The sequence below is a fragment of the Biomphalaria glabrata genome, chromosome 11 (assembly GCF_947242115.1).
Source record: "Biomphalaria glabrata chromosome 11, xgBioGlab47.1, whole genome shotgun sequence".
Taxonomy (NCBI): domain Eukaryota; kingdom Metazoa; phylum Mollusca; class Gastropoda; family Planorbidae; genus Biomphalaria; species Biomphalaria glabrata.
The window spans coordinates 16,174,335-16,201,839 of NC_074721.1; the positions used below are offsets into that span (position 1 = coordinate 16,174,335).

At 35.4% G+C, this 27,505-nt stretch overlaps 1 protein-coding gene, 1 long non-coding RNA gene and 1 other non-coding gene across 4 annotated transcripts in view; all 3 read right to left on the reverse strand.

Annotated features, from left to right (window-relative positions):
* The window catches only part of LOC106068863 (uncharacterized), a 29,901-nt gene extending 22,264 nt beyond the window's left edge, over window positions 1-7,637 (reverse strand). The window contains exons 1-2 of one of the 2 annotated variants that reach the window (XM_056003600.1): window positions 7,266-7,637; window positions 3,854-3,967 (exon numbers count right to left, since the gene is read on the reverse strand). The gene's annotated coding sequence lies outside the window, so the exon portion shown is untranslated. The remainder of the gene's footprint in view (window positions 1-3,853; window positions 3,968-7,265) is intronic. The other variant, XM_013228367.2, reaches the window with a different exon arrangement.
* Window positions 7,638-12,236: 4,599 nt separating this feature from the next.
* Window positions 12,237-20,251, reverse strand: LOC129921802 (uncharacterized). Its single transcript, XR_008773782.1, has 2 exons — window positions 17,948-20,251; window positions 12,237-12,717 (listed from the first exon to the last, which is right to left on the reverse strand). It is a non-coding gene; the product is annotated as an uncharacterized LOC129921802 (long non-coding RNA).
* A 5,384-nt stretch (window positions 20,252-25,635) lies between these two features.
* Trnav-cac (transfer RNA valine (anticodon CAC)) lies at window positions 25,636-25,708 on the reverse strand. The gene has a single exon. It is a non-coding gene; the product is annotated as a tRNA-Val (tRNA).
* Between the last annotated feature and the right edge of the window lie 1,797 nt (window positions 25,709-27,505).

Consider the following 27,505-nt stretch of genomic DNA (forward strand, 5'->3'; position numbering starts at 1 on the left):
ATCATTGACAATATCTAAATCATTTACCATATCTTAATCATTGACCATATCTTAATCATTGATAATATATTAATCATTGATATTATATTAATCATTGACCATATCTTAAGATCCCTTTTGATCAGTGAATATATTTAAAAAATGACATATCTCCAGAATAACAAAGCCAAATGAGACGCCTGCATTATCAGAACAGGTTAATCAAGCAGCATGCACAATAGGCCAGGGAGGCAGCTTCGAGCTTGTGATACACACCCGCTCTTGTGCTTCACAGAAAAATTAAGTCACTAGTGTCGCGAAGTTTTTCGGGGGAAGATTTTAATAGTTATTTTTAAACTTTCATTCACAAACCGACTCTCTTGCTTATTATGCCAGCAAGGGGAACTAATCTGTTGCTTACTATGCCAGGAAAGGGAAATAATCAGCATGAAGTATTGAATTGACTACAGTTTAAGTTTAAACCCAATAAATTACACGCCCAGGATATGAAACTCGACTACGCAAGAAAACTTTCAGATGCAAAGACAAATGATTAGCAATAAAAATGTCACAGGAACTATCAAAACATCTCACGACCTGACGCTGACTCCAAGATGGTGTGTTTGAGGGGGGGGGGGGGAGGACGTGTGGGCGAGGAACAGAGGGGAAGGGCGTGTAGGTGTGGGGGCGTAGGAAAGGGACCCGAAATCCTACTAAAAGAAAAATATAATGACTACAACAAAAAGTCCTGAGATAGGAAATGAACATCGAATTTATGGATAACAATGAAATCACCTTCCTTGGGGGGCGGGGGGGGGGGGGGGTCGTGGACGAAGTGAAGGAATGGGTGAGGGTGTAAAATACTCATGAAACACGAGATGCATTCAAAAATGAAACCAAAAATAATCCTTGTTTTTGAAGATATATATCACCTTCAAATTGTGTGAGATACTGCATCTAGAGGACAACTTGACCATTAGGCGAATGGCAAAACGTAAGTAAGGCGCATAAGCTCAATACTAGTCAATACTAGGTATTATCAAAAGACAAGAGCTAAAAGTTAAACAAAAAAAAATTTTGCTAACTATAAATTTTTACTTGCTCAAGAAAAAAAATCCACAGCTATTTAAAAAAAAATACAAAAAATCCTTTTTTTTAGATAATAATAAATAATAATAATAATTTTATTTATAAAGCGCTGTTAACAAGCAAAATGTAGACTCAAGGCGCTGTGATAACATTACAAACATAAACACGGAGGCTAAAATGACAAACCAATCTAAAAAAGTTTTAAACAGGTAGGTCTAAATGTTCTTTTTGAAAGTGGTGTAGCATGTTGTCTGTCTGAGATCAATGGGGAGTGAGTTCCAAACCTTTTATCTGTGCACTGAAAACGCCAGCAGACCGTAGCTTTGGAGGATGAAACGCGGCACCACTAGAAGCGTTGAGTGCATTGAGCGCAGGGCTCTCTGAGGGACATATGGAGTGATCAGTTCGCTAAGATACAAGGGCGTCTCATTGTTGTAGATACACTGATGACAAAGTGTGGCCACCTTGTAGATACAGTGATGACAAAGTGTGGCCACCTTGTAGATACAGTGATGACAAAGTGTGGCCACCTTGTAGATACAGTGATGACAAAGTGTGGCCACCTTGTAGATACAGTGATGACAAAGTGTGGGCCACCTTGTAGATACAGTGATGACAAAGTGTGGGCCACCTTGTAGATACAGTGATGACAAAGTGTGGCCACCTTGTAGATACAGTGATGACAAAGTGTGGGCCACCTTGTAGATACAGTGATGACAAAGTGTGGGCCACCTTGTAGATACACTGATGACAAAGTGTGAGCCACCTTGTAGATACACTGATGACAAAGTGTGGGCCACGAGTCTCGCTGTCACAGGAAGCCAATGGAGCAATAGATAAACACAAAGCTTATCTAAGGGAATACTGTGAATACTGGAGGATTAGTCTCCCTTGTTGGTATCAATTAAAATAATATTAATAACTAATAACTAATTGACTAGTTGGTTAATGTTTTGAATTGATTCGTGTCTTGTCTACACCAAATGAATAATTGTGCAAATTTTCAATTTGAACTGAGAATGGGAGTCAGAGAAATAACGTGTACACAGTTTTGACCAGACAATAACTTACAGGTGCACGATATGTAACTCGACTACGCAAGAAAACTTTCAGATGCAAAGAAAAATGATTAGAAATAAAAATTCCCAGGATTATAAGCTTCGTAAAATTTTTAGCGTATATCATAATGTCAAAGGAGTGTGCTAGAAACACAAGTGAGTGGTGTGTTTATTGTTGTTCTATTTATATGACAGCTGTGGTTTTACATGTGCTAATTAAACATTTATGTAGTGTGTTGTGTTAAATGTGCTTGTTATATAACAAGTTGTTGCATAGTGTTGTGTTTAATGTACAAGTTAGACGAGATTTGTGAAGTATGTTCTATCAAATGTGCTAGCTATACGACATATGTGTAGTGTGTTGTATTCAATGAGCTAGTTAAACGACATATGTGTAGTGTGTTGTATCAAATGAGCTAGTTAAACGACATATGTGTAGTGTGTTGTATCAAATGAGCTAGTTAAACGACATTTGTGTAGTATGTTGTATTCAATGGTGTTAACCCATGTTACATCATTTGTGTTTGTGTAGTATGTTGTATTCAAATGAGCTAGTTAAAAGACAGTTGTTAGCGTGTTGTATCAAATGTGCTAGTTATACGACAGGTGTTAGTGTGTTGTTTCGAAAAAAAAATGTTTTTATGAGCAAGTGAGACCGTAGGGAAGTTTAACGAGACAGTCTCCTCTCAACAGGAATAAAAGAACGACTTAGGACATAGTCACGTCATGAGTCACCCTCTCACTCTCCTCGACATTTTAATTTTCCAAGAAGTCCACGCTACTTAACGTTTTTGGGTTTTTTATTTCGCGGTACAACGACTCAGGGGCGCGAAAATATTTCGGCGAGGAGTTAAAGGTAAAAATCCTAATACATTGTGAACTATAAAAAAAAATGTGTAATATATCACTTGAGAAATGTGCCTGTTTAAAAGTGGACGGAATGGTGAATCTTTAAATTACAATATCTTGATACTTCGGGACGAACTATAAACAATGCAATGGCTAACCTACGATAATGATCTTGAAGATTATCTGAATTGGGCTCGTTTTTTTTTTCTTATTTTAATTATAAAAAGTTTCATAAGTTCTTTAAAAAGTTATATTTTAATGATTACAGGCAATTACATGTAGTAGTGATGAGGGCTTCTTATTTCTTTCTTTAATATTTGAGGACTTGGGGTGTTACGTTACACAGGGAAATTCTAATCCTAGTTGAACTATTTTACAGCCTCTTAAGAAGCAATCGTCTTAATGTCACTTAATGAAATAAATGTTCCTCTACCTTACTAGTTACTAGCTTGTGTACATCGAAGTCTGCATCTTCTTGTGCCATGTTTGATCAAGTCATTGTAACCTCTCGACATAAGCACATCGAAGTCTACATCTTCTTGTGCCATGTTTGATCAAGTCATAGTAACCTCTCGGCATAAGCACATGCTAGCAAAAGTAAAGTCGCCTTCTCATATCATGAGATATATAGTGCAGATGATGTAAAGCTCATCTGTCTCTATGGCCAACTGTTAACTAGGGTGTCATGTGGCCAGCACGACGACCAACCGCCTTTATATTTCCAAACTTAAGTCAGGTGCCCATTAGAGTTGAGTGGACTTATGGCGCCCTAGAAATCCCGAAATTAAAAATCCCAGTCTTCACCGAGATTCGAACCCGGTACATCTCGTTTCGTAAGCCAAGCGCTTTAAAAAACATCAAAAAAAATCTATACTTACACAATCAGAGTGTACGGCGTTTAAAGTTGCTTTTAAATGCACGAAATGAAAAACACCAAAGGATCTTTTCATGAATGTATCATCCAAGATGTTGACACTGGACATTTAATAAGCCTGCATTGGATAGTGAACAGCACAGCTGTATGTGTTCAATACAGTCCGAGTGAACAGCACAGCTGTATATGTTCATTACAGTCCGAGTGAACAGCACAGCTGTATGTGTTCAATACAGTCCGAGTGAACAGCACAGCTGTATGTGTTCAATACAGTCCGAGTGAACAGCACAGCTGTATGTGTTCAATACAGTCAGAGTGAACAGCACAGCTGTATGTGTTCAATACAGTCAGAGTGAACAGCACAGCTGTATGTGTTCAATACAGTCCGAGTGAACAGCACAGCTGTATGTGTTCAATACAGTCAGAGTGAACAGCACAGCTGTATGTGTTCAATACAGTCCGAGTGAACAGCACAGCTGTATGTGTTCAATACAGTCCGAGTGAACAACACAGCTGTATGTGTTCAATACAGTCAGAGTGAACAGCACAGCTGTATGTGTTCAATACAGTCAGAGTGAACAGCACAGCTGTATGTGTTCAATACAGTCAGAGTGAACAGCACAGCTGTATGTGTTCAATACAGTCAGAGTGAACACGATAATTAAATAACTCACAGTTTTACATATTCGATACTAAAAGTATATTCATTACAATGTATTAGGTCAAAGCAAGATCTAATACAACAAGATCATTAAAGGCTTTGAGTAATTAGTCATCAGATCAATGTTTCGATTTGGCTCAAGAGTGTCCCGGTTTGTATTGAAGTAGATTCTTGTACAATAAACTAGATCTAGGAATCTTACTCTATTAATACAAGGCGGGAACAAGACAGCGGAAATGATACTTTCGAAACCTAAAGACTAAATGACCGCCACGTCCCAGTGAGCTGGAGACTTTTCTATAATTCACGACTTATGTAAAGACAACAAATGTTGTTCAACCATGTTGAACCAAATGGTGTTTAACTATTGTTCAACCATGTTGAACCAACTGGTGTTTAACTATTGTTCAACCATGTTGAACCAACTGGTGTTTAACTATTGTTCAATCATGATGAACCAACTGGTGTTCAACAATGTCGATACAGCTGGGGTTTAACCAAGTCACACCAACTATCGCTTCATCTGGTGTTCAAACATATAACATCAATTGGTGTTCTAAAATGTCACATCAAAATGTTTCCAAGAATGTCACGCCAAATGGTGTTGTCAACTGGTGTTCAACCACATCATATCAACTGTTTAACCATATAGCATCAATTGATATTCAATTATGGCAAATCAACTGGTGTTCAACACTATTACATCGATTGGTGTTCAATCACGTTACATCAATAGGTGTTCAATCACGTTACATCAATTGGTGTTCAATCACGTTACATCAATTGGTGTTCAATCACGTTACATCAATAGGTGTTCAATCACGTTACATCAATTGGTGTTCAATCACGTTACATCAATTGGTGTTCAATCACGTTACATCAATTGGTGTTAAATCACGTTACATCAATTGGTGTTAAATCACATCAATTGGTGACCTATATACTTTCATTGGCTTGCTTTCCTTTGCCCCTTTTCAATCCCCCCCCCCCAGAAAAAAAAAAACAAAAAAACATTCGTATGTAGATCTTCGTCCTAATGCAGGGGTCGGCAACCTTTTGAGTCGAAAGAGCCAAAAATTACAATGTACAAACTTTCAACGTTTTTAAAGAGCCACAAAAATGTCTTCTTCCAAACAATAAATAGTACTCGCATAAATAAAGTTTTTCGATTTAAAAAAACGAATCTATTTACTCATAAGAAAAAAGATCTAATTATCTTTATATCAATAGTGTTTTCACACGCCAACTTCTGACTGTAGTCATTTGGAAGACTATTCCATGCGAGGACTAAAAAGCTGTCCACTTTTGTGGCGTTACATTTCTGGACCTTCAACTCTTCCAAATGGATTTTCAACTCTGTACATTTTCCACTCCACACAACTTTACTTTTTAAATCAATCAATTGCGACTGTAGAGATCCAGTACCAATTCCAAATGGCTCAATGTGTATTTCGTAACTATTTGTGTTGAGAGGATTTTGTATAAAGGCGACAAATGTTTTGTTTGTTTCTCAAATCTGTCATCAAATTGTCTTTAATTTTTCTTTATAACTGTGCTGAAGTAACTCGTGTCAACAGTTGCACTGATTTTGTCGCAATATTGCTTTACAAATTGAAAATGAAGTAATTGACCGCTCTGAATATCTCCTGCAAAAAGAAATAATTTTTCTGCAAAACAAACGAATTCTTTTACCAAATTATAGTCTGTGTTTTCCTTTCTTTGCAGTTTTAGATTCAGCTCATTTCATTTCATTGTTATATCCACCATAAAGTAAAATGCTTGCAACCATTTGTCGTTCTCCTATTCAGAGTGATCAATGTTTTTTTTTCATTTAGAAATGTATTTATTTCATTCAAGCACAAAGCAAAACGTTTCAACACCTTATCTTTGGAAAGCCATCACACTTTATTGTAAAGAAGGAGGTCGAAATACCGAGTCTCCGTTTCGTTAAGAATTCTTTAAACTGACGATGTTAGAGTGCTTTTAACAAGATACTGATCATACTTTTGGCTCCATCAGTTGCTATTGAAACTATTTTATTATATCGATTATATTGTTTTCTATTATATTTTTGCACGACATTAGATGTATCGTCTCCTCTAATTTGTCATGAGAGCGGTATCGATCCTAGAGTTTCCTCTGTTAGACCTTCGGAAGACATTTACCTGACAACAAGTCAACTAATGCCGTGTGGTTTATGTCGCAAGACTCATCTATATCCAGTGATAAGGCAGAAGAAAGTTGCAAATATGTTACATTTCAAGACTCGGCGGAGGGGTGCGCTGAAAAGCGATTACAAGTGGCTGAGAGATCGGTGCTTAATACTCGTTAATCAAATCAGAATGATTTTTAAATGTTTTTTTTTTTCTTTTGATAAAATAAATAATTTTTGCGCATGAAATTAAAGAGCCGCAGCTTAATATCCAAAGAGCCGCGAGCCGCCGACCCCTGTCCTAATGAGATTTCTTACAGTAAAGGAAGCCTGCACCTCCCCGCCCCTTTTCAACATACACGCAACCAACTAATTGTAAACATTTTAAACTAAAGGTTCTCTATAGACTACCACTGAGCTTAATACAGTCATATCCATTTTCTTGTTCTTTTTCCTCTTCATTGCAATGTGCATATATAATGTGAATGGATCAACAACATTATGAAGTTACAAATCATGAGTGTTTTACAGCTTACGGCCACTTAGAATAAAATATGGTAAATGTACAAACACATAACTTAAAAAGTCTAATAGGTCACTTACCATCTCCTTATTACACATGTGAGATTGAAATGAACACGTCTGTCGTTACCACGTAAAGCCGCTCAGCAGGCCAACACTTCTCAGAATTCAACAACAGCACAGCAAGAAAAGAAAGAACTTATAACATAAGGGGACCAGCTCAACAAGCGGGAAAACCCGAATCTATATTTGGACATAGACACGTTCTTGACACAGCTTTGAATACAGCGTTTGGTGCACTTGTTGTTTTTTAGCGGCCCACAAAGGGAAAAAAACGATAGAAATTTTATGTTGTCTGTCTGTCCGTCTGACATGTTTAGGTCTCGGAAACTAAATAAAAAAATCAAATTTCATATTTCAACCACATTTATAACAAACAGCTCAACAACGAGAATGACACTCGTGGGTTTATGACATAAAAACACCGAACAAAAACCGTCAAGTGGTGTGTTTAATTTTCCTGAAAATTGTATGTAAGCCATGGTTCGCGTTTGTGTCAGAGTGTCAGAAGAGCAGGGAAATGTGGTTGGCCCTGGAGTTAGTATTTTCATGTGTGTCTCTTTCCACTTAATAAAGCTCATAGTTGCATCTGGACAATTCATCAATGAATGATCATTGATAATTAATCAACTAATGAGCTACCGCCCACCACCTTATTTTGTGTGATTTTATTAAATTGTTAGTCAACCAAAAGGGCTTTAAAAAAAACAGTATCTCTTTCAGCTCTATTGGGATAATGATGTAAAGGCCATATACCATGAACACTTATAAACGAGGGTGTCCAGTGACCAGCACAACGACCAACCGCCTTTAATTTGCTCAACTGATGTCATCCAAAAAACCTGAAATTCAAATCACAAACGAGATTCGAACCAGAGACTACTCATTTTCGGATGCTAAAGGCTTTGTACGGTAAAGCCTTCGGGGGATAAATAGAAGTGGCTTATACGGGTTCCAGCAGTGTTTCCCGAATTTTTTTTTCTAAACGGAACACCTAGCACATTCTGAGTATTAGGCGGAACACTTAGCTTATTTTCTTTTAGAGAGATTAATACACGTGGCGGCCTACTATATAATTATTCCAGTAGTTTATAGAACACCTATTCGGGCCTCTCGGAACGCTAGGGTACCGCGGAATACAGTTTGGGAGGCACTGTGTTAAAGAATAGATAACAAAGCGATTTTATGAGAGTTTGTGTTTTCGCAACAAAAAATAAAAAATAATAATAAAAATTCGGAGGCGATGTTAGTTTACTTTATCCCATTCCACCACTGAGTCAGTTTGGTAGCGATTATTTACCATTCTCAAATGTAAGTTGTTTTTTTTTTTCAATTGTCACGTGCTGAGCTTGAGCAGTAAGGGTAGACGGTATATATTGATTCACGTCACTCTAACGGATTCGTCCGCCTTCCAACGCTGTAGGCCTTTTGTTTTTATTTTGTTACAAAACATACTACCTTTAGTAAGTACTGCACTATTGGCCTTTCAACTACACAAACTCAAAGTGCTCTTCTTCAAGACTTTTGGATTTGATACGTCAAAAAAACTCAATGTAAAAGACATGGACATGTGGCTACCATCAAGCTTGCAGTTAAGTATGACGGACAAATATACCATCAAGCTTGTAGTTAAGGATGACAGACAAATATACCATCAAGCTTGTAGTTAAGGATGACAGACAAATATACCATCAAGCTTGCAGTTAAGTATGACAGACAAATATACCATCAAGCTTGTAGTTAAGGATGACAGACAAATATACCATCAAGCTTGCAGTTAAGGATGACAGACAAATATAACATCAAGCTTGCAGTTAAGGATGACAGACAAATATACCATCAAGCTTGCAGTTAAGGATGACAGACAAATATAACATCAAGCTTGCAGTTAAGGATGACAGACAAATATAACATCAAGCTTGCAGTTAAGGATGACAGACAAATATAACATCAAGCTTGCAGTTAAGGATGACGGACAAATATACCATCAGGTTCATAAGTTCATTTTGAATCCTACATCCGAGGTTCTGGTCGTGAGCCTAAGCGTTCTTAATTCGTCGAAGATGCTATTGCTGCATGGTTGGGTCGAATTTGTCAAGCATCTCAATCAAGCCTAAAAACTGGCCGTTGTTTGGCGCATAAAATCTCTGTTCTCCCACGTCATGCGCTGTTTTGTCTGTTTGTTTGTTTGTTTGTTTGTTTGTTTGGCAAAGTACTGAACGATAGCTAGAACTCTTGCCAAGACTTTTCTAAATTGTTCGTGCACCAAGTTAACTATAGCGCTACAATTGGAGATATTTGTTTCTACACTGAAACACAGGTTTTCCCACTCCGCCTGGTGTATATGCACAGTAGCTAATTGGAGAAAAATGAATACATCATCGTCAAACTTCTGGATGCTGATTGGCCCAAATAACTGTAGAGCAAATCAACTTTTAAAAAACGACAACTAAACTACAAATTAGGCCACAGTACCAAACAAGAAATCCTTCTCATACGTCACACGCCCTTGTCCCCTTTAGTTTTTCTATGATGCGGACTAAAGTAACATTATAGTCACTGTTTACGTGACAATTCTTTTTATACTGTAATGTGATAAAACAGTACTGTGCGACTCTTTACTTAAGAAATAAACGATTTTGATTGGTTGTTACTGGCTGTTTTGTTTTTCTTTTGATGCCAAGGTAAACTGTTAAGAAGTGATAGCAGCTTAGAGCGTACAGTTCATAGCACTGTCTTCATCGAAACTGAACGGTAGTTCGAAACCACAAAAGTCATGTTAAGAGCTGACGTGGTAATTGATATCATTGAGATGTCAGGAAATATTGAGCAACAAGTCATATTTTATGACAACTGGTCTGGTTTCGAACCTGACGATCACAAGAAAAACTATTGCGGGACCTCCCTCAGGCGCGGAGGATGGGGCGGTTGCGCCCTAATGCCGCTACTACCCTTCTGTGTTAATCGACTCAACCAATGCTGACCGGCTTTTTTTTTACTGGGGGGGGGGGGGGGGGGGGGGAGGAAAGGTGTTAATGGCGGAACAGGACCTCAATTTTACGTGTCCAATGTACATTTTTTGAGCCCTTTCATAGTAGTGCCCATAAGATAGATATAATTACCATATTATACAAATGTACAGCTTTCTTTTTTTCAGGACTTATTTCTTCAATCATTGCTAGCAAGCACTTTTTTGCATTCGCCATTCAAACTGGATTCGTGTCTCTACTTACAGTGTAAGAAGCAACTCTTTAGCTTGCTGGCTTTACAGCAGACTCATTTTCTTGTCTCTTTTTGGTACATATTTTCACCAATCCTTCACTGTAGGTGTAATCTAACAATTGCGTCTCAAACCAGGAATGCCGCCTTATTAGCGGTCCCCGAAATGGGAATAGACGCTATTAGTTTTATGTGGTATGTCTGTCCTTCCGTCCGTCCGTTTCGTTTAGATCTCGTAAACTAGAAAAAATATTGAAAATCCGACATCATGATATTTTAGAGCATTCAAAGTTGTGATGCAACTGCTATTTTTTTTTCTTTTCTGAAAGCGAACAATTTAAGTTTTTAAAATAAACCACGCAAGCAAATTTTTTCATAAAAAATACGCCATTTTTACAACTATTCACTATTAAAAGTAACAAAATAGGCAGGCTATTTAGTACGGGAGATGACAATTTACCATATTTTTAACTCATTTATGCAAACAGTTTTAGTTTTTTTTTTTTTGTGAATATTTTTCTTTTTTTACAATTGTATTACTAAGTTAGATTTAGATAAGTTTTGTCATACTAACTACTGCATTTAAAAAAAAAATATTATATTTTTAATTTTATTTTTAAAATCATTAGGGTTTATTAAAAGAAATTTCTATAGATCAAATAAGAACATACAATTACAATGTTATCTTACCATAGTTACGCAATAATAGAATATACAATACCAGTTAGCGACCCCACAACTCAAGAAGACTGAAAGAAACTAGAACAGACCTAAAATAGAGCAGTGAGATTCATAACAAACGAATATTCACTTTTAGTAACACCTTTATTAAAATCACTAAATTTATAAAGCCTTCAGGACAGAAGGCTCAAAAGTAAAGTAGCAATTAGGCACGAAACACTGAACCATAATCTTCAAATACAAAAACAAAATTTCATAAAATACTCAGAAAGACATAAAGATAAAAGTACATAGTGTTGTTTCATATGCTAGGACAAATTTGTACAAATGCTCCTTCTTCCCTTGTGCTATTAGAGCATGGAATGGGTTGCCTGAGCTAGCCAGGAAAACTAGTGACTTGGCAGAATTTAAGTCATTGGTTAATATGCATGACTAAATGCATGACGCGTAGGACGTAATCTTCTTTTTTGAAGTAACGTCTGTATTATATAAGATAAGAAGATAAGAAATATGTTTACCAATTGGGGAAGGCGGGGGAGAAAGAGAGAGAAAGAAAAGGTGACATCTGGGTTATCGCTATTTAAATGCATTTATAAATAAATAAAACTTAACGACCTGAATTCGAACTACTTAGCCTACTCAAGCCAATACATTTTCAGTGTGTGAAATCGTGATCCGAGATTGTCTGTGTGAGAAAACGTGTACAAGCCTTCTAACAGATGGACAGAGGAAGTTAATGTAAGCTTTAAAAATAAAAAAAAAAATAAAGAAAATACTTGTAAAAATAAGCTTATATTAAGTGTAATACTATTGATAAACATGGACCAGTCATGTAATTCTAGATACGACTGTCGTAGACATAATAGAGCTGTACTATTAGAAACATTCGTACCAGTTGTTTTTGTTTAGCATTGTGATGTTGCTTGTTCAGGTTGTCTTGAGGTCAACTATGGATGACTGTTGAATTTCAACCAATTACTCTGCAAGCGTTTGGGTGTAATTGTTCGGGTGTATTCCGTGTAGTTGATCAACAATCCAGACAAAACAAACACATCGGTTTTAACTAGTGAAGAGATGTAGTCAACGCTGATGAACAACTTCACATATATTTATTCTAATAAAAGGCCACAGTAAAAGTCTCTGTCACTAAACACGTCGTTACCCTGGAAGATTATATCGCTAACTGATTTTCCGGTCTCTAACCCAACATATCCCAAACGTCACTAGTCCCGTTCAATATGCGTCTTCTATGGTGCGTCGCTAAATAACTAAACTATAAATAAGGTGTCTAATAGATTCCTCCCCCCCTTGAAAAAAAAATATGTCAATATTTTTCCACTACTGTCAAGTCTTACAAGGGCATTTTCAATTTAAGGGGAAGACAACAAACATAAAATCTTGACATCTTCATCTTGGCTTGACAGTTCATCATGTTCATGTCAATGTTCATAACATTACACTGTTACTTCCAAAATTCCAGAATCATCTGTAAACAGTAACAGTTCATCATAGCAATGTGGCATCTCATGGGCACATCATACACTTCTCCCAAATGTTCTCCACTGGCAGTAGTCTGACAAAATACAATATTTTAAAAACAATTATAGACTTTATTTCCACATTCAATAAGCTTTTCCTTACTACCCTTTTATACGCTTTTGTCCATTTTTCTTTTATACTCACCCTTTTCCATCGAACTAACTTTCGTCAATGATATATGAAATGATTCACACAAAAAAAATATATCCATACTTACTTTTAAATGCTTAACATCAAATTTATATATCTCCCTTTTCCATAACATATAAATTGTGCCAATATATTAATATATATTACATAATCAATATAATCATAGTTTATTTACAAAATTATTTCATTTCAATGTCATTCTAGACAGTAGATCAGCTACAATATTCACAGATCCACTAATAGCTTTCACTTCAAATTTATATTCCTGTAGTGCTAAGAACCATCTATAAACACGACTGTTTTTCATGCTCTTTTGCTGTATATACTGAATAGGTTTATGATCAGTTAATAATATGAATTTCCTTCCTATTAGATAACTCTCTAGCTTAGTAATTACCCATATTACAGCTAATGCTTCTCGTTCAATGACACTATATTTTTTCTCTGCCTCTGATAATTTTCTACTTACATATAATATAGGATGTAAGTTATCATAGTTCTGCATTAGACAACCACCAATAGCACTACCAGACGCATCAGTTGTGACATAAAATATTTTGTCTTTATCGGGTAGTCTTAATATTAATTCATGACTAAAAACATCTTTAATTCTGTCAATAGCTTTCACACATTCCTCATTACAGACTACTTTTTGAGGTTTTCCTTTTTTAAGTAAGTCATTTAATGGATTCACTATTTCTGCTAAGTTCTTTATGAATTTTCTGTAATAATTTACTATTCCTAATATGCTTTTAATTTGTCTTTTTGTTGTAGGTATTTTAATATTAAGTACTTTCTTTATGTTATCTTCAATAGGGCTAATCATGTTGTTATTTACTTTATGTCCTAAAAAAAATTATTTCCTCCAATCCTATTTCTACTTTTTCTGCCTGAATTGTAAGTCCACTTTCTTTTATTATTTTGAACACTTCTTTTACTTCTACCAAATGTTCCTCCCAACTATTATTAAAAATACATATGTCATCCAAATAACAAATAACATTTTCTTTGTTTCCAATTATCATATTCATCATTCTATTAAATGTGGCAGTTGCATTTACTAATCCAAAACTCATATAATTCCATTGAAAAATACCATATGGTGTTACAAATGCTGTGTAAGGTTTTGCATTTTCTGTTAAAGGTATTTGCCAATAACCTTTAGTTAAATCCAATTTAGTAAAAAATTTTGCTCCATTTAATTTATGTAAAATATCCTCTATATTTGGCATTGGATATGGGTCAAATTCTGTGATGTTGTTAAGTTTCCTATAATCAATACATAACCGTATATCTCCATTTTTCTTTTTGGCTATCACAATTGGTGAAGCATAAGGAGATGTTGATGGTTCAATTATACCTGATTCTAGTAAATTGTCTATTTCTTTTTTTACTTTGTCTTGTAAATATAGCGGTATTCTATATGGCTTAAGCTTGATAGGTTTTGGGTCTTTTACTTTAATGTCATGTTTAATAATATTTGTTTTTCCTGGTATGCTGGAAAAAATTTCTTTGTATTCCTGTATTATTTTAGTTATATCTTTTGACTTTTCCTTAGTTAAATTATTAAGATTAATCTTTTGCCAAGTTTGATTCTCTTTTGTTTCTATTACAGGTATTTCCTTAATATCATTTTCATTGTGATTTTCATTTGTTATTATCATCAAGCATTCTTCTCTTTCTGAAAATTTATTTTCTCTTTCCTCCTGAATGTTTTGTATCAACTCATCTTCTCTATCATGAAACAGTTTCAAATTATTTATGTGATATGTTTTTTAATTTTCCCATTTATTTCAATTTGATAATTCACATCACTAATTTGCTTTATCACCTTAAATGGACCTTTCCATTGTTTACCAATTTTATTTTTCAGGTCATTTATTAATATTAATACATTGTTTCCTACTTCTAGTGTTTTCAATTGTCTTTTCTTATTTATATTCTCATGAGCACTTTGTTTGTACTTCTTATTGTTGTTATATGCTTGAGTCCATATTTCTTTCAATTCTGTTGTGATTGTTGTTTCACTGTCATTATTTAATTTATTCTCATTGTCTATTAGATTTTCTTTAAAAACATCTAATTCATCTCTGGGTTTTCTTCCATGTATTATTTCATATGGTGAAAATTGTGTTGCTTCATGGATGTTGTTTCTATGAGCAAATAGTACATAGTTAATGTAATAATGGTAAACTGAAGAGTATATGTGTTGTATATTATATTGTTTAGTCCATTTCTTAAATTGTTCTGACTTAAACTGAGATCCCTGGTCACTCAATATAATTTTAGGTATACCATGTCTTGTAATTACTTTTTGAGTTATGGCATTAATGATATTTTCTGCACTTGTATTTGATAATGGGATTGCTTCTGGGTATCTACCAAACATGTCTATTACTGTTAGAATGTATTTATTATTATTTTCAGTTTGAATTAAAGGACCTATTAAATCAATAGATACTTTCTGAAATGGTTCTGTAGGTTCATCCATTTCTTGAATGGGTGCTTTATTCACTAAACTTTTGTTAGATCTCTTTTGACATATGTCACATGAGTTTATGTATTTGTTGATTGTTGCTTTCATTTTGGGCCAAAATACTTGTTTTGACAAATTCCTATAACATTTCTTTACTCCCCTAAATTATTATCATGTGTCATGATTAAAACATCTTTCCAATATTTCTGTGGTAAGACAAGTTGTTTTATTTTTTTGTTATCATTACTTGTTTGTCTAAATAATATTTTATTCTCTATACAAAATTTCTCCATTGAATTATTATTGTTTTTATCTGATATTCTTGAATATATTTTCCCAATAATATTGTCATTCATTTGTTCTAATGCAAATGTGGGTGTTGTTTTTTTTTTCACTTTGACTTTGAGATATTTGTGTTTCAAGACTATTTTGTGTTTCATTTTCTATCTCTCTTTCCTTAACATCTGTATTTTCTATTTGTATTACATTACTGGTTTCTTTTTCTTCATCATTACTTATTACATTTATTGTATTTTCCTGTTTCTCATCTTGTTTATCCATTGATCTTGTTATTACCATACTTGTTATATTTTGTGTTTCTATGTTTTCATGATTTTGTCTTATGTTTTTGTATTTGTTTTGCCAGTCTGCTAATTCTTTTCTTGAACATTCTTTTAATCCTTTTATGTTTCCTACTAACATATCATATCTCATTTCTGGTATTGCAATGCCATCACAATATCCAGTGAAAAATGGAGTTTCAATGTATACCCTTATAGCTTTAAATTCCCTTACGGTGCCATCTGCTAATTCTACTTTCCTAGTAAACCCTTTATACCAATGAGGTTTGACAAATTTAGTTTTTACTGCCAAAGTGTTACAACCTGAATCCCTGATTAATTCCACCGGAATTCTATCTACAAACCCTGGGTACACTGCAAAATTGTTCCTATTTCCTTCCATGAAATAAATCCTATCTGTACCTTTATTTTTGTATTCCCTACTGTAACTCCTATTTCTATAATTTCCCCTGTCATTCCTATCTCTACTCCTATATCTACTGTTATTTTGTTCAGTGTATCTATTTCTACTTCCAGACCTACTATTCCCTCTTCTACAGTTAGCTGCTATATGACCTTTTCCTTGACATTTAAAACAGGTTATTTCACTATATTTTCTATTTCCACTATTTGATCTGCTTCTATTTCTACTTCTATCAACATTTTCTTTGGTGTATCCTATTAAATCTATTTTGCTCTTATCCCTATCAGAAAATGGTTTATTTGGATAGGCATTTTTGTATACTCTCATTATCTCTGTTATTTCATCTATAGTTTTGGGGTTTCTTTCTCTAATAAAAGATTGTAATTGAGGATTACATTTATTTACAAAGTTGTCCACTAGAATAAATTTTTTTAATCCCTCATAAGAGTTTATTACTTTTTCTAATTTTACCCACTTATTGAAAAAATCCTTTTCCATATTAATAGTAGTTTGGGGTTCTATTCCTAATGATGGTATATTGTCAAAGTATTTCTTTCTGAAAGTTGTAGCATTATGACCATAGGCATTCAACAACTCTCTTTTCAAAACTTGATAGCTATCATCAATATGTTGGTCATGATTTTGGCATATTGTTAGAGCTTGACCATGAACGAAGTCTATCAGTATTTCAGCCCATTCTTCTTCTGGCATATTAAATGTAGACATTTTTGCCTCATATCTTTTCAGAAAATCACCAATGTCATCCTTCTATTCATCAAAACTTTGTATCTTTCTCTTTAGCCATGTTTGCAAATTAGGGTTGTCTCTTTGTGTGGTAATATTATTTGAGTTATTTGTGTTATTTCTTTGAGTTGTCTGTTCAGTTTGAGCTCTAGCTTGTGCTGCATCCAATCTCATCTTCTCCATTTTAGCTTCATGCTCTCTCTGCCTTTCTTGGTCCTCTTTTTGCTTCTCATATTCTTCCTTTCTGATCCTATCTTGTCTCTCTATCTCTTGTCTTTGACGTTCTTCTTGTTTTTCTATCTCTTCTTTTTCCCTTCTTATTTTATCTTGCCGTTCCATTTCTTCCCTCACAACTTGCTGTACATAAGCTGCTAAGTCCTTTCCTTTTAACTCCATGGCCTTTCCATCCTGCATAGCTGTTTCCTTAACCTCCTTAAGGTCCACATATGATGATGTAGCCATTGTATTTTATTTTCACCCAATTTTATATATTTTTACTTAGCCTATATTAGTTATGGCTATACCTTAAACTTATTTTATATTTAAGTTTTTACAAACTTTTATACAAGTTTTAAGTGTTATGTCTCTATAGATTCAGTAAATGTGTAAATCTAGTCTGAGTTATATTCAAATCTGTATATTAATATCACACAAATTTAAATCTAGTATATTATAGTATATATAATAGTACCATTTAGATCTACAGTTATCAAGAGCACTATGACTATTAGATCTAGTATGAATAACTATGATCAATTTTAAAATTTGATGTGACTGAAGTGTCTAGAGTAGATAAGATAGATCTAGATCCAATCCAGAAATTATGGTTCTATTTAACCATATGAAATAAATATGTTTATACAATGTCAAATATATCTATAACAAGATATATACATCTAGAATGTACTACCTTCATTCATCTTTCAATTAATAATAATATTCCAAATTAGAGTCTAGATGATTAAATGTACCAACGAGATATCCAAAAATTTGTGGATCTAAAATTAGCCAGACGACAATGTTTGACTACAATGCCAGTTTCGGCATTATTCTCATGGCAAAATCATATTTGATTTTAACCGCTCAAACTAAAATGTATTTTAGTCTGATTCACAATAAAAGAATCCTACCTGTACTTTCTATCATTAAGTGAAAAAAATACAGATCTAATTAAATTAATAAAAATAAATAATTTAAAATAATATACACAAATGAAAAAATTAAATGAGACTATCACTATGGGTTGGGATATGACAATATGGCACACATTAATAACGTCACGAAGTAACCAAGCAACAACGGATATGACGTTTACACAAACAAAACAATCACTATCCTAAACGTATAATATAGCTTTTCATCTAAATTACGTCTTCTACCCCGACGGGTTTTAAGGCGCACCACCTTATTTTACTACTCAGGCTAACGTACCAAATTTAGACAAAATCTATTTCTAAGGGCAATCTAAACATATACTAATAAGAAAATGGCACTTAGCTTTTGATAAGAAAGATCCCCTTTGTTCGGATTCCCGAATATGATAGATCACAACAAATTCCACTGCCTCTCTTCCAGTTCTGACTCTGTTCTCCGGTGCTACCAGTGGATACAATCCGTGTCGAGTATCCCACGTAATGCCACAGATGTCTTGATATGCCACAGCAAAATGTTTCAGTTTCTTCGACGACTGTTGATGACCGTATGTGTAGTTCCGACGACTTTGTGTACACAGTTACTGACGAATAGTTTAACGGTTCTCCTGGCGACGACTTGATTTGCGTAGACGACTACTGACAAATAACAGTCTCTTGGCGGCAACTCGATCTAGACGACTGACGAATAACGAATTTCTTGACGATGACTTGATCTGGGCTGACGAATAACGACTTTCTTGACGATGACTTGATCTGGGCTGACAAATAACGGTTCTCTAAAATAGTTCACTGCTTCTGCTGCTACTCTGGTAGTACGACGAAGTTTGCTGTTGTACGTTGCTTCACTAGATCAAAATGTCCAATGTAGACTAGGTGAGACCAAGGTCACCTCCGACGACGTTCCGTTATACGATTAACGGTTTTCAACAAAATTAAGTGGATGTATCTGTTTCCACAACTTCAATATCAACAAGTCTAGATATGGTCTAGACCAACGTATAATAAATATATCAATGTCCAGCAACGACAAATACGATTTCACTAACCTTCCAAAGGTTAAACACAGTGACCGTTATAAAAGTGGCAAGCAACCGGTTCAATGAGCAAACTGCTCCACAAGAATCTCTCAAAGGGTAAGACGACAGAGCGATTTAGTTAGTTACCAAACTTGTAGTACTCACAATACTTCTGACAGCGGGCAAACTGTCCTCAAAACTGACGAGGTAAAACTTGATACTCGATGTGGCTCCTACGACTGTTTTCTCAAGCGAAGAAAAAAATATGTCCAACAGGTTCACTGACAAACTCTCACCCGTTATGAATGAACGGTTCCTCTGGCTGTAGGTCGATTCAGCATACGAAGATCAGGCGTTTATAATATAAGTGTTGAATAGACCAGACGTTGCGATGATTACTGTCCTGACGAAGGTCACCCTGAGTTAACGGCTCGTTGAACGTACGATCAAGCAGGCGACGACTGCATGTAGATCTAGAACAAAGTCACTCTGCGATGATGCTGTGTTCAGCCGTACTCCGATGAAACTTTATATCTTCGAGTGCACAACCCTTACCTGAGTAAACGTTCAGCTTCGATGTCCGGTTCAATGTTCGGCTTCGAGGTTCGGGTTAATCCGGGCTTCGGGCGTCGGGGTCGCCACTGTGATGTTGCTTGTTCAGGCTGTCTTGAGGTCAACTATGGATGACTGTTGAATTTCAACCAATTACTCTGCAAGCGTTTGGGTGTAATTGTTCGGGTGTATTCCGTGTAGTTGATCAACAATCCAGACAAAACAAACACATCGGTTTTAACTAGTGAAGAGATGTAGTCATCGCTGATGAACAACTTCACATATATTTATTCTAATAAAAGGCCACAGTAAAAGTCTCTGTCACTAAACACGTCGTTACCCTGGAAGATTATATCGCTAACTGATTTTCCGGTCTCTAACCCAACATATCCCAAACGTCACTAGTCCCGTTCAATATGCGTCTTCTATGGTGCGTCGCTAAATAACTAAACTATAAATAAGGTGTCTAACAGCATTTAGCTTTAGCTTATCTGGTCTAGTTGCGTTCAAGAGTCCTCAAGGGAACTAATTCTACTTATACCACCACATCAAGTACGATTTGAGATACCAAACAAAATAATTAATTACTAAAAAACTTCTTAATTTATTTATTCTTGCGATGTCAGCTAAAAGAAATAATTGTGTGTGGCAAAAATAATTTATACACATTTTTTTTGCCAGATAGACTGACAGTCACAGTGAGTTGAAATGAGCTTTGCGAGGACTTTATAGGCTACTTTCGACTTCAGTTTTGCATTTTTCTTACATATTATTTAAAAATGTATTTATAGTTTTTTAACTCGCTAAGAAACTCAATCCATATGTAATTAAAACATTTTTTTCAATCAATTATGTTGCCCACTATAGCTCTGTTTATTATTACACTTGTTATTTGTAGTCTATAATCCAATTTAGATAAAATTGAACAGTAAGATATTAATGTATCTAAGGGAGATAATATAATATTAGTTACTTTTCATATTCTCTACCCAATTATCTTCTCTTGTTTAGTTCTACGTACTCTGTTATAGTATGTATAAGATTCAACTCTAGACTTTCAACAATATAAAACAATACTATTAATTAGTTAACGGCACTGTCGCTGTCATTTGTGTTACTTACTTGAGGTTCTACAATACACTACATATCTAGAATGTTCTGAAAATTGATATTTCCAAAACGGTTACCTTCAATGATGTCCAGTTGGGAATCGGCACCGTTGGTCGTTAGAGAGGCTTTTATCCAACAACCAGGCCTGGATTTTTCATCCCATGTCCTGTCTGAGGGCTCCCAGCAGTAGACGGTCATATCTATTGAATGTGCCAGACCGGGCCGTGCCGCGTTCACAGGGCACCCTCTTCGTTACTTAAAAGGGTAACCAGACTTTTTGGCCAAAAAAAGAGAGCATTAAGTTTTTTTTGTGTTTTTTTTTTTATGGAAAGGGGCTTCACTGCGGCTTCACAGGCATTCCCATAACGTGTAATAATACACAACGCCTTTCTGTCAATTACATTCTATCCATCAATCGCATTTGATGTAGAGCTGCAGGTCTTTGAAATAACAAACATGAGATCAGCTAACACGCCTTGGTCATTGATATCTGTGATAACTCACCTTTTTCTGATAGCATGCCATGCACTCTGGTCTGTTATTCGATGTTCCCACCGCCGGTACGAGATATCCTGTTGGAGGTTTGGGCTAGTAAGTATTTACCTTCAAATCTGAATAAACATCATAATTACCAGACCTATTCCGTGTTTTTGTTTGTTTGTTCAGCCACAATACATATACTTTACATTTCACTACATTAATTGATTGTTTAACAACTATAAAATGAGTGTCAATTAAACTTTAAAATTCAGTTGTTACAACTTATACATAGTTCAATTTTGCAACAATGCAACCTTAAGTAGATTACAGTGTTTTTTTCTCTTTTTGGATTTAAAACTTGAAAACTTATAAATCATATTAAAATTATGTCTTTAACAATTTATTTTAAATAAATTTGCCCGTTGTTTTATTAGCCACCACTTTATCAATAGTTTAGAGGTAGGCCTACTTTTATGTATCTTTTGCCTTCTTCCCCTAAAAAAAACAACAAAGATATGTAAAATAAAAGACATCTGGCAACAGATATTAAGCTGCACCCCTAAAGGTTGTAATTTTAGAACAAAAAAATTATTTACCGTTGTATCACAAATTTTAGGAAAGAAGCATTTTCTGAAAAAGAATGTTGACCACATAGATTAAATGAATGTTGTACACATCTGTTAAATAGCTTTTCTGTTGGTTCTTTCAATTTCCTGTACTCCTCTATGGCTCCATACACCGAAACTAAACAAAAAAAAAGAACCGCATCCAGACTTCGTGGTCTATGGGGCAGATGGCGTAATGGTCATCTGTTTCTGTAGCCAACGGTTAACGAGGGTGACATGTGGCCAGCACAACGACCAACCGCCTTTACTTTTCCGCAACTAATGTCAGGTACCCATTAGAGCCGGGTGGACTCGGAGGCGCCCTAAAATCCCGAAATTGAAACTCCCGGTCTTCGAACCCAGAATCCTCGGTTCGGAAGCCAAAGCGCTTTACCACTCAGTCACCGCGCCTCCATACACCGTAGCTGCATTTTTTTTATATTTCTGATCTCGACATATCGTTAATTCAAGCTCATTCCTTTTTATTCATTTTAAGATAGTAAGTATATCTCACCATCTTTTTCTCACTTAAAATCTTATAACGTATGAATCTGATCAGTGTGTAGGCCTTTTAACTCTTTCTCTCCGTAATTATTTACCACTATCTGGTGGAATCAACGTTGGGATCGTCAGTTAGGAGAGAAAGGGTTAAATCAGATGTGCTCTCAAACAAATTACAGTAATTATGACTCTTCTAAGTATATCTTTTATGTAGTTTTCTAAAACATTTATAAACTTTTCAACATTATAGATACACTTTCAATTATGGGTTTTATCTACAAAACATTCTTATGTTAGTGCCGATTTTGAAGAGCTTTATGTCGCGTTTGCATACATAAGTATACCTTAGCAGTGAACGACCAGCGAATCACCATACAGAATGTCTTGTCGACCTTGTGGCATTCATATTAACTATAGCTATGTGCAAATATAAACAAATCGTCACGACTAACATGCTAGAGAATATGTGACATCCTTTATAGAGCAAAGAATTGCAAGCCTAGAATAAATCGTAAATGGTCGGACATGAACTACAGATTTGTCCATTCTAGTTACAATAATAGCATATCTGTACAACTGTACTTCCGTGGAAGCACCACTTGTTAAGTGACTACACTTTATAATATTCCAATGGTAAGCCTTTAGATTTAGACTTAGAAGACGATGCGCAAAATGTTTCTTAACATTAATTTATTAAACTCTTGAATCAATAAGGCCTGGACACCCGCAGGGGGGGGGGTACATTGTGGTCACTTGCACCCCCCTGGATTCTGACTAAATCTACATCTACGTAATAAAAAAAAAACAGATCTGGAAGAATTATTCCATTATGGTTGGCCAACCATTCCATACGCCTGGGTAATCTACTTATGTCTACTACTACATGAACCAGTGGAAGCACTACTTGGTCAGTTGCTACTTAGAAGTGAATTGATTTAATGGTTCGAAAAAATGACTAGAATGTGGCTACCTAGAATCCAGGGGGGGGGGGGGAGCAAGAGCACCCCCTTGCACCACCCTGCGGGCGCCCATGCTCCCCGCCATTGCCAGCAAGGGGGTCTGGGGGGACGCTAGGAGCTCCCCAAGAGCGGGGTAGAGCCCCGCCGACTAGCACTATTTCTGGTATTGTACGCCAACAAAATGCATATTCTGAGGTATCTACAGTCTGAGGTATCTACAGTCTGAGGTATCTACAGTCTGAGGTATCTACAGTCTGAGGTATCTACAGTCTGAGGTATCTACAGTCTGAGGTATCTACAGTCTGAGGTATCTACAGTCTGAGGTATCTACAGTCTGAGGTATCTACAGTGCGTTTTCCTGCTATTGAAAAGTTTTATTTCAAAAACCTAATGTGCTATTCTTACTAACGTAGACCCTACCGCGCCGTTCGGCGCATTCGCCGTCAAGCTGTTTCCACAAAAATATGTCACTGGTAATGTCTAAAGCCTTTTCCCACCTGCTCTGAGGACCTCCATGAATGTGTGGCGCCAAGTTGTACTAGGATGTCATCGCAATTCTTATTATGCGTAATTCATTTTGTCGGAGAACACGTCAGCAAACCTCATGCGTCGCTCTGTCACAATCTTACTAAGGGGTCAACTCCCAGTTCGGCATAGGATTTCCTTGATTTAGACACGATCTCTATAACTGACTCCTAAAATATGTCTTAGCCATCTTTGTTGAGCCACATTTAGTGTTTTTCAATTTCGGCAGGTGACTTTTCACTGCACTTTATAAATGAAGCCCCGTCACTAGTATAAATGTGTAACCTCTCCTGAATACGCTCTTGGAGTTTGTAGTTTGCTTTAGATTTCATATCGTCAAAATCATCTGTTGATGTTGTTGTTGTTTTTTTATTCAAAACCCCATTTACCTACGGTCATAGAATTTGGTAACTGTAGTTTGCTTTAAACTTATATTAAAGATAGAGGTTTTCCACCTCAAAACGTTCTGTAGGGGGATTTTAAACTCAAAACCATCTGAAGGGGTTTTAAACTTTAAAAAAAGCCATCTGTAGGAGAGGGGTTTAAACTCAAAACCCCCAATAGGCTTGGCTACGCTCAAATAATTTTAGTGTGCAATTTGCTTATTTATATTGAAGAGGTATGTATTTTTTTTAGCATCAAACCCCCCTGAAGGGGGGCTTAAAATCAAAACCCCTTTTGGCAACGCTCATAGCATTTTGAGTGCATAATTTGCTTTTTTTTTTACATTGAAGATGTACTTTTTAGCTTCAAACGCCAATGGCGGGGGGGGGGGGGGGGTTTATACTCAAAACCCATTTGGCTACGCCCAAAGATTTTAGAAGTGTAGTTTGCTTTTTTTATAATGAAGAGGTATTTTCTAGCTTCAAACTCCACTGGAGGGGAGTTTAAACTCAAAACCCCTGTTACTACACTCATAGAATTTTGAGTGTATAATTTGCTTTGTTTTTAATATTAAAGAAGTATTTTTTTATTTTCAAATCCCGCAGAAAAGGAGGGGGGGTAAACTCAAAACCGAATCAAAACCCATTTAGCTACGCTCATAACATTTTGATTGCATAATTTGCTTTTTTTTTCATATTGAAGAGGTTTTTTTAACTTCAAACCCTACTGAAGGGGGTGGGGGGGGGGCTAAACCCTAACCTTAACCCCTAACCCTAACCTTAACCCTAACCCTTGGTAACGCTCATAGAATTTTGAGTGTGTAAATTGCTTTTTGTATATTGAAGAGGGGGTTTAGCGTAAATTTTGAAGGAGGGTTTAAAATCAAAATGTTCCTTAACTGTGATCTTGGAATTTGGGGATTTGCATTTTTTTTTCTTTTGTTTTATAGAAGAGGGGGATTTAACTGCAAAAAATCCTGGTAGGGTTTTTTTAACTCAAAACCCCCTTGGCTGCGCTGGGGTGAATGATGGTTTAAAATCTAACGTAAAATAAAGAAAATCAAAGCGAAAGTCAGTCACAACCCCCACCTTCCTGGCTACGCCCGCACATGGAATACATTTGTCAAATATAGCAAGCCATAGGAATCATATTAATGAATCTAATCTTTATTGAATTTCTTTTTTTTTTATTTGTTTTATCAAAATGTTTTTGCTGCTACATTTTCTTCTCTATTCTTTTTTTTTTTAATCTTTATAGATTTAGTTTTATTTTCCATTAATGAAAATAAAAAAGGTGAAATAAAAAAAACTAATGGTTCAGCTGGGGGTCGAACCCAGGACCTTTCGCGTGTGAGGCGAACGTGATAACCACTACACTACTGAACCCTGTGACCTACACGGCAAAAGTAAGTTTGGCATGCGAGATATCACAACTCGGTGCGAGACTTACTAGATATATATCTAATTAATAGCTTTACAGGTGTATTCGTAGGACTTTTTAAAGTGGTCATTTTTTTTAATTGAAGAAACGTTCTGTAGCCTAGTTTGACCTAGATTTTATATTGAGCCTTTTTTTAGATTCAGTCTAGCATAACTTATTGCTTTGCTTCGCATGGAGGCTTTTTAATGGATACAGATACAGGCTAGCACACGTTATATTTTATATAAATATAACTGAGACTTTACTGAGTAGCCTAGAGATAAACATGTTTCAATAATAGGCATAATTATTTTAAAAACTCTAAAAGTGTTATCTAAAACGCTCTAATAAAAGTGTATTGTTAATTTCATCTACAATGATTCATTTTATCTATTCTATAATACAAAGTATAATAAAGCATAAAGTAAGCCATAGTAAGGCGTAGGCCTATGTATGTCTCGAAACCACTTGACCGATCTTGATAAAACTTATCATAAATGTTCCTTGGATACTAACTGGAACAGTAATGTATGTAAAGAAGCCCCAAAAGAAGCTTAATAAGACCCTCAAATAGAAACATTTTTTGCCCAACTCTATGAAAGTATTACTATATCATGGATTTAGGTCATACAGCCATGTTTACAGGAGACAAGACAGAAAGGATCTAGATCTAATTTTAAAAACTACACTTTGCAAAGATAGTTGTTTTTTTTACTTTAACACATGAAAAACAAAATATAGGCCATTGATTTCATCATTTATGAAAATTAACCTTCAAATGTTTGTTTCAAAAGCAATTTTACATAAATTCATTCCTTGTATCTGTGAATTTAGACGTCCTGACGTACATTATATCCATTCATAGCTCGCTTCTTTCATTAGACAAGACCGAAAGGTTACGCATGCGCAGAACTTAAAATCTCTCGAACTCTATATTTAATAATTTTTACTTTAACGCATGAACGTACAAAGTATAGTCTATTCATTTCATATATAATAAAATTAACCCCCAAATGTGTGATTCAAAAAACATTTTGACATAAATTCGATCTCTATAGCTGCGACTTTAGCTGCGTTGACATACATTTTAATAGTCCCGTTCATGTGTCGCGCTAATCTAACATGCACTGTGTAAACACACTTTGATTGGACATGCAAGATGAGGCCCTATATGGGGATATTAAATATACTAAAAAAAAACAATAATTAATAAGCTTATTGAGCCCTTGAATTCACTCTTGTAATATACAGATCTACATCTATTATAATAGTATCTAGACCAGCAGTTCTTAACCTTTTTAGTTCCGCGACCCCTGATTATTCTCCACTAGGCGGCGACCCCCAACCATATTTTTCTTTCGTTCATTGGCTTCTTGAAGTGATTAGATCTTTTCCCTAGCAATGTTTCATCCAGCAATGGCGTTACGACGCATTTGATGGACAGTAATTTCAGTTGTTGAAAAAGTATTGTGCAACAACGAAGATGTGATCTGCAACAAATATTTTCAAATAAACAAGATTACAAAGAGAGTTTGTGTTACACAAACTCAGAGGCGGTCCCCGTCGAAGTCAGATCCCTGTCGGTTCTGCATATTCGCAAATAATATTCAAGAGGTGATTTAATATTGATGGTCAAAAGTAATAATGTTTCAAAGATTCATTTGCCGTAAATTTAAATTTAAATTAAATAAAAAATAGTAGATTAGTTTTAGTATATTAAAACATTACAATATTGATCAAAACGTTTGGAAATGAAAATCTAC